The 5,741-nt window shown below is 36.4% G+C and overlaps 1 protein-coding gene across 1 annotated transcript in view; it reads left to right on the top strand.

Annotated features, from left to right (window-relative positions):
- USH2A (usherin) overlaps positions 1 to 5,741 on the top strand; it is a 394,411-nt gene that overhangs the window by 259,872 nt on the left and 128,798 nt on the right. The window lies entirely within an intron of this gene.

Here is a 5,741-nt window from a genome sequence, read left to right as displayed (position 1 = left end):
CTGGATGTTGTGTTGAGGGACATGGTTTAGTAGGAGCTATTGGGAATAGGTGAACGGTTGGACTGGGTGATCTTTTAGGTCTTTTCCAACCTTAGTGATTCTATGATTCTATGATACTGATGTATAGTCTCTACTATCCAGCAACCATTGTAACTGACCAACAAAAAAAACTTTAATTGATGACAAAGGACTCTGGTGATGGTATCACTGCAGAGGGCTGCCCTCTGTGAAAGGATGTTCAACTCAATTGCTTAAGACTGAATGATTTTCATTGAGTATAAGCAGTATTTCTGTCAGGACTTCAATATTTTTCTTATAAAACTGCCTAAACTGACAGCTTGTTGCAAAACTACACTTAATTCCTGGGCATGCTAACCAATAGACTTTGACTTTTTAAAGTAATATTTGACAGTAGAAATTTCCTGTATCTCTTGCTCTGGCAAGATATATGTGTGTACTCTGTTCTTACTGAATTCTATGCAGTGATTATATGTCTTTTTTTTCTTTTTTCACCGAAGATAAAGTATCTGTAGGAATACAATACATATATGTGTGTTAATGTGCATAAGCGACTCATGGCAGTAAATGTAAATCATCACATCCACTTTTAAAAGCAGTATAATTACATTACTGCAATTTGATAATTTCACAATATATAGTGAATTTCATATTATATTTTATTTATGAAAAATATTCAGCAATCTAGGAGGATGTTGGAATGATTAAATAAAATTTAGAAAATGCTGCCATAAAAATCTGTTATATTTGTCATGTGAAAAGAGCAAAGAAATTTGGAACAAAATAAACCCCCTTGAATTCTAGCTTGTCCTCGGATATCAAAGGGGTTGGGGGCAGCTTAGCTTAGATTCTAAGTGGTGTCCTATTCTTTACTATGAATCCAGATGTGTTCAGTATATTGAAAAATCAAGATTATGTATTCACAAATAGCACTCTGCCCAATTCCTCTAGTTGTGTTCACATGGGCTCTCATGACCACCCGTAAGGAATTTGACTGTGCCCACTGATAGCTCTCATGAAAACAAGAGTATAAATTCCAGTAGTATCATCATGTCCCCATCCTTACACAGTGATCACAGAATTTGGCCACAGGTTCTCCACCCCTCTCCACACTCCACGTTGTTTTTTAGAGTTAGTGTGCCAGGCTCGCCTGGTGTTTGCTAACAGCTAAGGCTGCAGGTTGTACTGTTTAGAGAACCATTGTGAAACAGATTATCCAGTGCATTCCACCCCACAGGCTTTATCTTCTTTTGAGAGGTGGACATTTCAATATGTCACCTCCAGTACATATTCTACAGAATCTTATAGTAAAGTGTCCTAATGTAAAGATGAGGTGTTTTTAAGAGGAAAAATGCTGTAAATAATTCCTAGATATTCCCATTTACATGTGCATGGTGCTAGTAACTGATTCCATGCATTTTTTAAACTCTAACCTACCAGTGACAGATTAGAATAATGTATATATCCTATGAATTTTTCAAAACCTGCTAAACATGTTAATAAAAGATGCTTGTTCAGGTGATCTTGGTCAGCATAGCATCAAACTATTTACTGCAAAATAGAAACAGCTGATGAAATTTCTGGATTAGACCTTTCTTTCAGTAATGTAAGAGTAAATTTATGGTAACTGCTTTGCAGTCAATATATTCACTACTGAACTGAGAGGTCAGTGTATACCATTGAACTAAGAGCAGAATTTCATGCATTGCATTCAGAAATAAAATGAAATTTTCTAGATAAAAAAAGCAGATGACAATTAGGTTTTCTCTTTTGCTATGGTAAGTCTGGGAAGGAAGCTGTAAAAGAATTGGTTATAGTTATTTGAACCTGGTCTTGTGGCAGTTGTACCATTCTTGTAGTATAGTTCTATGGATGGCGAAATTTGAGCAACCAAAAATTACAACTTTCAAGAAAAGATGCTTGAGTTTTTAGTCTTAGAAATTACTTGCAGTCCAGTGCATTGCATGCAGGAGGACATCTGTTATCTCTTTCAGAAAGCTGTGTTTTAGTCCCATGGATCAGCATAACTATCCGGTGTGGCGAGCTCTCACTGAAGCACTTTCATAAGTGCTTGGCTTGCACTACTTGAGAGAGTTTTTTGAGTTGCCTATCAGGCAGCCTGTATTTTTTTTTCCTCAACTGCGGTTGCATATTTTCTCTGTATTGTAAAAGCTACAGTCCAGTCCAGTGTCCAATGACAATTGTTACAATAAGTAGTGTCAGAAGTACATACCATAAAGTAATGACTTGAGATCAATACATATCTAGAGGAAAAAGAAACAGTAAAAGGATGATCCTACAATTTATCAAACATTCGTCAGCATGTATCTGCTGATGAAGCACAGAGAGTCTTATTCCTATCATATGGAGCGCTACAGTATGCTCCACTGGCACGCTCACCACAGAGCTTCGTTTTCGGGGTGGGGAGGCCTGTTCTCTTAAAGTTTCTTTTGTAGTCTCCAGAGAGAGGGAAGTTCCTCCAGGGGGCAATTTAGGACAAGAGAATTGCAATGCTGCAGTTCTCAACTTTTTGAATCACTGATTATATTGGGTATCTGAGAAGACTAGACTCTCAATTTAGGTACGCAAATTGGGTCCATATAATTTAGGCCAATAAATATGAACTATAACCCATAGTTTATGTGAATATGGCCACTTGTGTTCAAGAAAGCTAGATGAAAACTGAAGCAAAAGATAAAACATGGAAAGGTTGTACATGGAAGAGAGAACCACGTGAAATACATGACAGGATGAACAACAGAAAGAGAGAATAGCTAAGCTGACATACAAATATCAGGGCAAATGTGATACAATGGTCGTATGACAAATAGAATAATCTGCTCATGCATGCCTATAGACTAGGAATAAGAAGAATCTTCCTGGCTGTCTGGCTGGAGTACTAAAAGCAACATGCAGTTGGAATAGAAGCGGGCAAAAAGCGTGAATATTTTGGAGACAGCTCTCAATGTGTATTTTAAGGGTTTCATACAGATAACGTCACTGTGCAAATGGCTTAATGACTTACAAGTTATATGATCTGGTGTGGTAGGTTTCTTGTGTTCCCTTATGCCCAGAGCTGCACAATTTGGATATTCTATTGGACACATATGAAAGATACCACACTTTGCTAATATGTATAATTTCATTGTTCGTGTTCCTGAAAAGAGTAAATGATTCAAGTATAAAAGGCCCATCATGCCTGTCGTGCTTAGTGAGAGTTTCCCAGCAAATCAGGTATTTCTCATTAGCTTTAAAGGGCAGAAGTCCAGGTACGTGTCTCAGTATATTAATGAAAGTATAGATTCCCCTGAAATATATCTAGGAGAGTAGAGCTCCCGGCTCCCCTCATCTGTACAATAAGTAAACAAATGTGTGATTCTAGTTGGGGAATTTCAAAAGATTAATGATAGTTTTGTGCCTTCCTTTTAAGTAGAGTCCGAACTTTTGAAGCAGATGAGCAAAACAGCCTGCTGTAAAAGATAATTTCATTTGCCAAAATGAAAGTACGTTCCAGTATTAATACTGTAATGAAATCGTTTAAAATATGAACTGAGAATCTTACAAAAAAAAATGCCAACAAATTCTGTGTTCAGTAATTTCTTCTATAAACAGTTACATCCATGTGAAAAGCCTTATGATTTTATTTTCATCATTGTAAGACTGAGCTGCGTAGCTGTCATACTTTGCTGTCTTCCCTCCAGTGACAACCACATTGACAACATGTTATACTCCACATTGATTTTACAGTTAAGGAGCTGATTGTGATATATAGGGATTTTAAGAATTCAGCTGAGAGGCTGACTTTTGCCTTTTATCATTCCATTAAAATTTTATAACCATCTTTTTCATGTCATTTCATCCATGAATTCTTACTTTAGAAAGTGATAGCTACTGCTGCGAGCATAACTTTTCTCATGTTCAGAGCTTTTTATTGTATTAGCAAACTATCCCAATTATAGTTAATACTCGCATTTTACATAATTGTGGAGACCCTTTCAACCAAGCAGTATCGTGCCAGTTGATTTGTATATAGAATTAGATGATTCTGCTTGCCATTTAAAAAACAGCTATACAGAATGAGTGTGAGGGACCAGGATTTAATGCCTTCCCATCCAGTGGGGCCAATTAAGCATCTCTCAAATGTCTTGTTTGAACTGAGAGCCTTAAAAGTCTCTCTTTTAAAAGGGCAGTAGGGAATGTATGGGTACGTATCTAACTACCAAAATATGGGTTTTTGAAGGGGGAGGGAGGGACTAGGGGGACCCAAATTTGTTTGACACCTCCTCCATACATTGCAGATTGTCCTTAAGGAATATGCCTAAACTCGGGGTAGGAGGAGTTCAACTTGAATGTTTCACCTGTAATATCAGCAACTTATTCAGTAGAAACAAAAAGACTTATCTGTTCCCTCACAACAAACTGTTCAGTTGTTGTTTTGCTTTGTTTTTTTTCCTTGCAGAAGCTCACAGTATGCTAGCCAAATGTATGAAGTGTAATATGAAAAGTGCTATTTTCTAGCTCATTTTTCAATCTCCTTTCACCCTATTAAACAAGAATTTGCAGCATCTTATTTTCAAGGTCTTCAATTCCGAAGCAAATCTTCCTCTTTCACCCCAGCAAAATTTTTCTTTTACAGAATACACATCTAATTCAGGCTTACATCCTCACTCCTCTGTCTTGCAGTGAATGGACCAAATTTTGTTCCAGCTTATGACCTAATTGATTTTGCCCAAGAGTACATGCAAATAGAATTGGATTGCTCTTTACAAGAGATCATCTTTTATACTTGTAAATTCAGAGATCTAAATTAATCCTAGAGTGCACAAGCATTAATATAAAACTCTGTCCTTATTATCACTGAGAGTAGAACAGGAATAGTGATATGGATGGGTTTTATGGAGTTGCTTTGTGATGCATCATATAATAAAAAAAAAAAACACTGTTCTTTTTTCAAATGTAAAGGAAAAAAAAAAAAGAAAGAAAGAAAGAAAAAGCTTGCTGTGCCAATTTTACATCACTGTTTCCACAGACATCAGTGCAATAATCCTGATTTACATCTCTCTGTATGTAGGAGGAGAAATGGGACTTCTGACTGCTTCAGCTGTTATTCTAAAATAAAGAAAAAAACAGTCTTTGTGCTGAATTTCTTTCCTCTGGCCCGTATTTTCTCTCTCTCCCTGTTTCTCTCTCTACATAACAATTAGTAGGAAGTATTTAATTTCTGGTAAAATTAATTATTCTTCCTATTGAGATACTGCTACTTTGGGTTTGGGCAGCATGCTCCTTCACTAGGAATTAAATGATAGCATTGTTGACTGATGTGGAATTCAGCATATCTTATGTTATGTCCCGGAGTCTTTGCATGCACGCAACCACTAATGAATTTTAAATTTTCAACCCTTAATATTTGAAACTTGCTCTCCTGAAGTCCCCATGCCTAATGCTATTTTAAACAATTACTAAATCCAAGTATATCTTTTTTTAAGATTTCAATAAAATGTAATGTTCACAGGAAAACCTCATAAATGTCAAAATTGCTACAGGCAGAATAGGGGGAATATAGCATTTTCTTGATCTGCTGTAGCAATTTATAGATTTCAGGACGTGGTTTATAAGAATGCTAAATGTTCTGGAATTACAGCTGTTACTGATCAGTGATTGAGCCAGATTTGTGTTATTGCACCATGTTCTTGCTTGTACCTAGAGAGCAGTAAAGCCTCAAT

Source organism: Lagopus leucura, unplaced genomic scaffold (genome assembly GCF_019238085.1).
Source record: "Lagopus leucura isolate 7727_CA_CO unplaced genomic scaffold, USGS_WTPT01 Super-Scaffold_73, whole genome shotgun sequence".
Taxonomy (NCBI): domain Eukaryota; kingdom Metazoa; phylum Chordata; class Aves; order Galliformes; family Phasianidae; genus Lagopus; species Lagopus leucura.
The sequence above is the reverse complement of the archived record's forward strand: the minus strand, read 5'-3'. Positions and strand labels throughout refer to the sequence as shown.